Source organism: Pteropus alecto, unplaced genomic scaffold (genome assembly GCF_000325575.1).
Source record: "Pteropus alecto unplaced genomic scaffold, ASM32557v1 scaffold109, whole genome shotgun sequence".
NCBI lineage: Eukaryota > Metazoa > Chordata > Mammalia > Chiroptera > Pteropodidae > Pteropus > Pteropus alecto.
In genome coordinates, this window is record NW_006494608.1 from 268,641 (window position 1) to 279,224 (window position 10,584).

A 10,584-nucleotide genomic window follows, 5' to 3' on the forward strand; every position below is an offset into this window, starting at 1 on the left:
TATATATATATATTTGTAATTTTTTAAATTAAATTTAAGTATACAGTACATTAGTTAGACATCTATGTGTTTAGAAAAAGCATCACTCCAGTTGCTCCCACCCTCCCTTGGCCCTCCACTTACCCATTATATTAATGCTAACTGCATTCCCTCTGCCATGCTCCCCATCTCCATGCCTAACTATCAACTACTAATTTGTATTTCTTCAACCCTTCACCCTACCCTCCCAGTATTCTGACCCCCCACCCCATTGTCCATCACCAAATTGTCCAATATATTTGTGAGTCTGTTTTTGATTAGTTTGTTCTTATTTGTCCCTTAGATACCACATATATGTGAAATCATATGATATTTATCTTTCTGTGTCTGACTTATTTTACTCAGCATAATAACCTCTAGGTACATCCATGTTGTTGAGAATGGTAGGATTTCATTTTTTTTTAATGACTGATTAATATTCCATTGTATATATAAACCATAATTTCTTTATCTAATCATCTGTTCATTGGCATTTAGAATCTCATTTTTAAAAAGCTAAGCTTAGGCTACATATTGACGGAAAATAAAACTGAAAAATGTAAGAGCTATGTTCAAAGGGAATCTTACCCTATATTAATGCTAACTGCATTCCCTCTGCCATGCTCCCCATCCCCGTGCCCAACTATCAACTACTAATTTGTACTTCTTTAACCCTTCACCCCATTCTCTCAGTTCGCTAACTCCCCTCCCCTCTGTCCATCACCAAATTGTCCACAATATTTGTGAGTCTGTTTTTGATTAGTTTGTTCTTATTTGTCCCTTAGATACCACATATATGTGAAATCATATGATATTTATCTTTCTCTGTCTGATTTATTTTACTCAGCATAATAGCGTCTAGGTCCATTATGTCGTTGCAAATGGTAGGATTTCATTATTCTTAAAGGCTGAGTAATATTTCATATTTCATATGAACAATAATTTCTTTATCCAATCATTTGCTGATGGGTAATTAGGTTGCTTCTACATTTTTGCTATTGTAAATTGTGTTGCCATGAATATTAGAGTGCATAGATCTTAAAGAATTATTGTTTTGGTTTTTTTGGATAAATACCCAGCTGTGCGATATCTGGGTCAAAAGGTATATCCCCTTTTAATTTTTTGAGAAACCTCCATACTGTTTTCTGTGGCAGGTTCCCTTTTCTCTGCATCATTGCCAACACTTGATGTTTTTTGATTTATTGATGATAGCCATTCTGACTGGTGTGAAGTGATATTTCATTGTGGTTTTAATTTGCATTTCTCTGATGATTAGTGACTTTGAGCATCTTTTCTTATGTCCATTAGCCATCTGTATTTCCTCTTTGGAGAAGTATCTTTTCAGGTCTTCTGCCCATTTTTTAACTGGATTTTTGTTGTTGTTATTGGTGTTGTTGTTGTTGTTGCTGATATGTACTTTTTGTTTCTAGAAGATACTTTTTATTCATGTCTCTCTTTATTCATATTTTTAAGAACTTTGTTATTTATTAAAATATATTGAACATATTTGTTTTATCTCCTTATCTGTTAATTCAAATATCTAAAGCCTTTGTGGAAATACAGATGGCTAATGGACATAAGAAAATATCTAAAGACTGCTTTATTTTTTGTTGCAATAGACTCTCTCATGATAGTTTGTTTCTTGTTCATATGAGAATTATTTTATTCTTATTTTTCATATTTCTTGGAACTTATAAGTCAGAATTGTTTGAGTCATAGGTTGAAGGAAGCTACTTGGGAAAGGTGCTTGCAGGGTAGAAAAAAATGGCATAGATGATAGAGGTCCGTTCTTCCCTCTGGCAACCAAATCAAAGTTGTGACAAAAACAAGTAGCAAACAATAAGGAAAAATCATCTGAGGTCTAGATGAACAAGCCATACAACTAGAGAGAAATCTAAGATATCAGTCTGCAATGGCAGAAGGCAGGATGGGGCGAGGATGTGAGGCTGCCTGGTCCTGAGTGGCTGAGTGGGACAGAGGCTGCAGCAGTAGCAGCAACAGCTACAAACACTTCTTATGTAGACCATGTCCATGAGCGGACTTTTGTGCTGACAGACTCGCTGACTCTGTCCACTAGCACCTGGTCGGAAGCACGGAAGGGCACCAGGGACTTACAGGGGGACACTGAGTTGTCAGAGTGATGGCTGAAGGAGAGGCTCTCTCCCAAACAAAAGTGCCAGCGGTATCCATTGTTTATCTGTTGAGCTCTCCCGCCTCCCAGTGTGTGGACTCAGCTCCACTATAGCCGAGATGTTATCAAACTTGATAACAGAGGTCACTCTGCCCAGAGGATTCCCTGAAACCCTGCCTGCCCCAACTTGCGGCCCCACCCATACCACATCCAGGTGTGTCCTTGCTTAATCAGGTGCCCCTTGCTGAGCAGCACCTGCACTCACACTGGTGGCTGCTGGCTTTGGTTTCTGGTGTGGCCTTTTGAGGCAAGTATAATCATAGCATCTGTGGATTGCTTGCTGAATCTTAACAGGTGGCCCCAGAGGGGCACAGGCTAAATTTGGCCTGCAGCTGAACCCCTCTCAGGTCTGTGCCACTGGACACTTACCACACAAAGCCACACTAATAAGTCTGGGAGACTTCAGAGCTCTGCTTAGTACATAGAAACAGACACAGAAAGGCAGCCAAAATGGGAAGGCAGAGAAGCAGAAACCACATGAGAGAACGGAACAGGGATCCAGAAATAATGGAGTCAAGCAATCTAACAGATGCAGAGTTCAAAACACTGGTTATAAAGATGCTCAATGAACTTACAGAAAGTGTACATGAATTCAGTAAGAACTTCAACAAATAGATTAAAAAAACATGAAAATGGAAATGGAAATTATAAAAGGGAACCAGTTAGAAATGAAGAACACATTATCTGAGATGAGAAGTATATTAAATGGAATAAACAAAGTGAATAAAGAAGAGGATCAAATGACCTATATAGAGGATGGGAAAGCCAAGGACACCCAACCTGAATGGCAAGAAAACTATAATAATAATTCTGTGGGACACTATCTAAGGTAAAAATATCTATGTCATAGGGGTACCTGAAGGAAAACAAGATGTTGAAGAGTTATTTAAAAAAAAATAATGATAGAAAACTTCCCTAACCTGGTGAAGGAAATAGACATGTAACCCCAGGAAGCTCAGAGAGTCCTCAAAACCAGGAACCCAAAGAGGCCCACAGTAAGACACATAATTACAATGCCAAAGATTAAATACAAAGAAACAAGCTTAAAAGCAGCAAGAGAAAAGCCCTTAGTTACCTACAAGGGAGCACCCAATGAGACTGACAGCTGATTTCTCAAGAGAAACTATGCAAGGCAGAAAGGCTTGACATAAAATATTCAATGTGATGAAAACCTAGAATCTACAACCAAGAATTCTTTATCCAGCAAAGCTGTCATTCAAAGTTGAAGGACAGATAAAGAGCTTCCCAGATAAAAATAAGCTAAATGAATTTATCACCACCAAGCCAGTATTACAGAAAATGGTGGAGAGACTTCTTTAAGAAGAGAAACATGAATCAAAAGCAAGAATAAAGAATGGTAACAATTACACATCTATCAACAAGTACCTCAAATGGAAAAGAAGTAAGTACTCCAACCAAAAGATAGAGTGGCTGAATGGATAAGAAAATGAGACCCCTATATATGCTGCCTACAAGAGACTCACTTCAGATTAAAAGAAACACACAGACTAAAAGGAGGGTGATGGAAAAAGACATGGTCTTGATGGATCTAGAGGATATTGTGCTGAATGAAATGGGTCAGATAGAGAAAGACAAATATCACATGACTTCACATACATGTGGAATCTAAAGGACAAAACAACAACAATTAAAACGGAAATAAACTCATAGATATAGAGAATATTTAGAGGGATACTAGATGGAAGGGTGTTGGAGAGAACAAAAAAGGCAAAAGGATTAAGAGGTACAAGATAGTTGTAGAATAGACATGGAGATGTAGAGTGTAGCATGGGGAAGATGGTTAATAATGTAATAAATATATAAGGGGGAAGTGGTATTAGATTCAGTGGGGTGCTCGCTGTGAATTATGTGGATCTCTGGTCACTGCTATACAACTGAAACTGGTATATTATTCTATGCCAACTATAATTGAAAAAAAACTCATTGAATTGTACAATTTAAATATGAGCAACTAGTTGTCTATTTTAATAAAGATGAAAAAAATGCGCTTGCTTCTGTAAGGGTGTTAGGCCATTATCAGTCAACAATCACTTTTCTCAAATTCTCAATTGTGTTGTTTCTGTTCATTTAGGCAGAGTTTAGGACCATTATATTCACAAGTTCAGAATATTAAGGTTTCTCCCTGAGTTGAACAAATTGATGGTATGTGAATAAAGGATACAAACTCTGATGAGAACTTGTATTTGGTATGAATTCTCAAGGACGTTTTTTCTCCACTACACTCAAAATCAAGGGTTAAGCTAGACAATTTTCTTTGCAGCTTTGGAGTAGTTGTGGCAGTCATTGTTGGAAAGGAAGATGGATTTTTCATTTGCCCTAGGAGTGAGAATTTTGTATTATGAGGATGGAAACCTTTTTAGACTCATTTCCATGAGTAAGCCTTGAGTCTTGCTTCCTGTTCTCTGAGCCACTCAAGGTCTCATAAATCAAATTTTAAGTTCACTTAGATCAGCAAAAAACAAAACAAAACAAAACAAAACAAAACAAAAAAACAAAAAACCTCTAAGTGAAAGCCATCATCATTAAGATTTTTGTATTGTTACCTTCACTTAGTTTTTGACCTGGCTATTTATTATTGTCTTTCTACCCCCTTGATATTTCTAGGAAGAGGTTTTAAGACATGTTTTCTAGTATTTCCTGTTGTTTTCATTGGAATCTTTGTCCTGGTACTTAGTTTGATACATTCGATGTAGTGATTTTAGAGTGAGACCTAGCCAGCTGTGTTATCAACTATTTGTGTGACTATGGGCAAATTAGTAATCTCGCTGTGCCTTCATTTCTTCACCTATAAAATAATAATAAAATTTACTCAATGAAAGGTTTTATACAATAATGTATATATTTACATAACACCTAGAAAACTGTAAGTGTTCCATATATGCTAGCTTGCAGCCTTAGCAATAACATCCTACAAACAATACAAATGAACTTTGTGGTTTAAAGAGCACTGGACTGATAATTGATCTGAGACTCAGCCGACCACAGTCATTGACTATAACAGATTCAGTGGAACAATAGCGGCAGGATTCCAGCTGTGATTAAAGAATGATTGTGAAGTGAAAAATTGGAGGCAATGATTGTAGAAATATTTTCTGTGGAACATAACTGTGAAAAATAGATATGAAAATTGTGGAGATACTGTCAAAGTTAGTATAGAGTAAAAGAAAAGTTTAGTTCCATTTTAATGAGAGAAAGATGTCATAGTTTGTAGAAGAAAAGGTTGGAAGTACAGAGACAGATAGAGCTCATGAAGCATTAAACATGGAAGATATGGGACAGATTTAGATGAAAGCATAAGAACCTTCAGAACAGAAGAGTCAATTTGTTCCTCTGAGATTTTAAGAAAGACAATAATTACAGATATAGGTACTGTTGTACTTATAGGCTGTGAAATTGAGCTATTTCACACTGATATCCTCAATTTTTGTGTGAATTACAACTTCACTGGAGGAGACTGAATAAATACATGATTTGAAGAAAAGGGTGAACTTTTGGAGCAAGGCAAAGAACATAGAACACCATTTTTCCAAATAAATACAAGCACAGTTGCACTCAGAGATCATGGACTTATAGTAGCATTAGTCTGCCTGATTATTTAATTTCTTGCATTACTCTTCCATCACCCAAGAGTAGGTTGGTGGTTAAATGAATTCAAGAGGAGGAAGTTCCAGGTGTGGATGGAGAAAAAAATAAGAACATGGTGACTGTGAAATCTATGGTGGAGAGGGAAGGGACATAAGCCCTGAAGTAGTGAGAACAGAGAAGATATTTTGGAACTAAAAATTCACTGTTAGTATCAAGGTGATCTTAACTGAATAAGAAAGCAATGGGAAGTTATGGTCCAAAATTTATACATTGAAGTTTATGCTTCCAGAGCTGTTTTCTTAGGACCAATATCTCCATAAACCAAAAGGCTAGAGTGTAGAATTGAATTGATGCAGTCAATCAGTTCAAAGATTGAAGGTTTTTCATGCCTAGGAATTTGAAATGGGTTAGTGGGTGTGTCATCTACATAAACACTGATATTCATACAAAAAGAAGGTGAAGTTAAAGAGGTAGACTAAGAACTAGATACCTATAGCCTTATTGTATTCAGCAACAAGGAAGGGTAAAATGTATACTACATATAAATGTATGGATTTCAGTTGAGAGAGAGGTTGTGCAGGGTTGATTCAAAAGTGACCAGGAAGCAATAAGGAGAGAGCAGGAAAAGAAAAATTGTATATATTAGGAGTGTAACGTACATACATCTTGAGCTGAATAAGAAAAAAAGAGATGATTACGGGAGTTACAATCTTATGATAATATGTCTGAAGTAGTAAAAGTTTTAATTGGTTTTGTGCTTCAATTTGCACATTCATTGGTAAATGTGTGGAAAATATTATTTTTTAATGTTATAATAACATTTAGGTAATTATGACTGTACTTGGCCATATAATATCTTAAATAATATTTGTCGATCAGTATTCTTCTCATTTTATAAGGAAACCTAAAACTCTAAGTGAATTCTTTTAAAAATCTACTTGACTTTTGAGTTCACCTCTTTCAAAAACACAATACAAAATACAAACAAGTAAAATTGCAGGTATTAAAAGTAGGAAACAAATAGATACAAGACACTCTGCTGAAACTCCCTTACCTGGTTCACATTTTGAACCAGATTTAAAATTGTGTTCTTAATTTTGTTGTCAGTATTTTTTGTGACTTGGGATGTATTTCAATGAATCATGCATTGTAATTGATTTATAAAAGGAACATTGTTAACTGTGTATGATTGTAATATACACATGCAACATGTATCAGTCACATCGTATATTAGGTTTCTGTCTTAAATCCATTGTTCATTAAACATGGAATAGAGTCAACGTTAAACGTGAAAATGCTAAAAGTATAGTACCTATTAAACATGTAAATGCTAAAAATATAGTACCTATTAGAATTTTTATCATTCACAGTTTAACTTACTAGTATTCTACTATATATACTTGGGAGAGATCAGGGAGATTTGACAGAATGCTAATGATTCTGTCAACCATCCTCAATAAATGTTTTCTGAAATGAGAGCTTCAAGATTTCAAAGTGGATCAAGTCCCTTCAAAGAAATAGAAATTTAAAGTGGAATCATTACCAACAACAGTTTGAGTTTTATAATTTTTGAATAAAAAAGGTCCAGTAAACATGATTTTTTAAAATCCTATATCTCATTTTTTGATAATTCACTCCAAATGCACTATGAAAAATTACAAAAGAAAATAGATATTCCTGAGTTATAATTATTAATTCGATACCCAAAATTTTACATTAAATGATTTCTGTTTCAGGAAAGGTATGTTTAAAAGAGCACCTTAATCTGTTACAGTAAAATATGGCCATTTTGTGGTTATCATAATTTAATAAATTAATGATACTACAAAGTGAAATTACTCATTTATTGAAATTGTAAGTTAAGAAATAAGAACTGCTCAAAGAAGCTTAATGTACCAAGCAATCACAATGATTCTATTGTAACAATCTTTTATTTTTCTAAATGTGATTTTGTTGTGTTACAGGGTCTGTTATAAAATATAGAAGATTAGAATCTCACAACACAAAATTGAGTAAAAGAAGTTAGACAGAAAACAGAACATATATTATGACACCATTAATATGAAGTTTAAAAATACTCATAACTAATCTATTGCAATAGAAATTAGGATAGTGGTTTCCTCGGGGAGCTGGATATGACTAGAAGGCCAAGAAAGTCATTCTGGGATGCTGGTAATGTAATTCTTGGTGCAGATGTTGGTCTCATGGATGTGTCTATTTTGCAAAATTTTATTGAGCTGCACACTTAAGATTTTTGCATTTTTGGTGTGTGTTTGTTATACCTCAATAAATTTTGCATTAACAATAAAAAGTTTATTTTAGGGGAAATGCCCGTGTTAATCATAAGTAAAAGGACAATGTTGAACCAAATCTTTAAGCGAATTGGCATTAGTCCCAAATGTGCTTATAGTAATGTAAAAGAAATGTCTTTGATTACTTGATTCAAACTCTGATTTTAACTTTAGTTGGAAATGTGCTTTTTTAATTTCTTATGCTGTCCTTTGTTAAATGAACAAAAACTGTGAAGTGCAAAACTAAAAAGAAAACCTTTGATAACTATTTTTTCTTTGTTCTTTTTTGTTCTCTTAAGTCATAATGGGACCTAATGTTGAAATCTAATTACCATTCCTTTAATGCCAAAACTCAGCTCTGTCATTATGTAAGACATCCAGATCATCTAAAGAGATGAGCTGGTGGTAGTCAGAGCTTGTCCTATTCTAAAGCTGAGAATTTTAACTACTTAGAAAAATCAAGGAATACTCTTTTCTTGAAATGAAATATCTGGGTTTTTTAAGTGACTTTGTCTAACAGGTTAAGCACATATATCAAATTTGAAGGTAGAGAGTCAGGTTCATACCATATCTTAACAGACATTTATATTATTTACTATTATTGTCATTATTATATTCCAACTTAACCACTTACTGTGTCACCTTTGGCTATTGAAATTTAATTAAAATTAAACTAACCTAAAATTTCAGTTACTTAGTCACAATAGGCTTCTTTCAAGTGTTCAACAGTCAAATGTGTCTAGTGGCTAGTGTATTGTACAGAACATATTTAGAGCATTTCCATCATTGCAGAAAGTTCTATTGGACAGCTCTAATATATATAATTAGAATAATATATTCCTCTGAGAGTTTTTTTTTATTAAAAGTGATTAGTTTTGTAGACCTTTTGGTACTATTTTTATTTTTATTTTTTATTTTTTTAATGCCTACAGCACCTGGTATTCCTAGGTGGTCTCCCATCCAAGTACTAACCAGGCCGAACCCTGCTTTGCTTCCGAGATCAGAAAAGATCTGGCATGTTGAGGGTGGCATGGCCATAGATGAACTTTTGGTAATGTAATGGCAAAATATAAATGCTTGATACATGATATTTAATACTAATGTCACTGGTTAAACAAAGAATAATCAGATAATGAAAATAGTAATAAAAATATAACATTTACATGTTTAATATCATGAGTAGAGAATATATAACTTTGTATTAATTCACTAAGATTAATTCTGTTTTTAAATATTTTAGTATGAAATAATTCTTAAATTGGCATTCTGAAAAGTTTCCAAGAAATAGAAGCTATAAAGTGAGCCTAATATATTATGCTCACAGATTTATTAAACACACATACACACACACACACACACACACACACACACACCCCCTATATTAAGCATCTATTTACTTTTTTAAAATTCGAAATATTAAGAAACCTTAACATGTAGGTCATAAGCACCTACCACCAGAAATATCATGGTTAACCATGACAGAAAATTATGAAAAAGGAAATTTGATTAGTATTCTAACCCTCTCGAATTATGACATGGCATTAACTCATTAGAATCTCTTTATATATATCTGGGATTACTGGTTAAAAGCTCTGAACTTTGGTTTGTCTTATTGTCATTTGAGGTATAAATGTGTTTATTTCATTGTTTTTCCCTTTAGGAAATAGGATAGATAAACACACACACACACACACACACACACACGATTACATACTATGCTTATACACAAAACAGCAGATGGGTAATCAATCAATCCCATCTTTGAACCAACTTTGACTATAGGCCAGAGATGAACCCATTTGACATGCCAGTCGAAACACTTGATTCATGGACTGGACTCTGTTAGTATTCATCTCCTTTAATTCACTGTTCAGTAGTTACTGTCATTCTAATGACAACAACAACCATTCAACCTTGTGGACATAAAGTCTATAAATCTATATAATATCCAGAAAAAATAGACTTTTTTGTTTTATTACTACATAAGGAACATCACTCTTATAAATAAGTCCTTTACTAAAAGTTACTTTTCTATGTGATTATTTATAACCTGTGTTTTCCCCCGCATAGGCTACTGATAAAGATACTGGCAATTATAATGACATGGCATGCAGACTCATGAGACCACCAATTAAAGAGAGAAAATAAAGATTTATGGTGGAAACATATACAGGACTTATCAAAACTGCTGTGAGGAGGTCCTACTCAAGTCATCGCAACCGACGACTATGGGAAGGGACTAAGTGGCAAAGCTGATATACTTGTAAGTAGATAAAACTTCAGATAAGGTGGTACATACAATACTAGTCATGGGTCAGTGTTTTTAACTCATAGAACATTTAAATTTATTTGATGTAGGTTTTCCATAATATCTGATTAATTTGCATTCAGGTAGTTGATAGCTATTATTTAGGATATAAAAAATACAGCTTTATGGTTGTTTTTTTCTTTTTGCCATTTGGGAAATACATCATATGT

General features: G+C 34.1%; 1 pseudogene; it reads right to left on the reverse strand.

The window, feature by feature from the left end:
* Positions 1 to 9,029: 9,029 nt before the first annotated feature.
* Positions 9,030 to 9,148, reverse strand: LOC112473556 (annotated as a pseudogene).
* Positions 9,149 to 10,584: the final 1,436 nt, after the last annotated feature.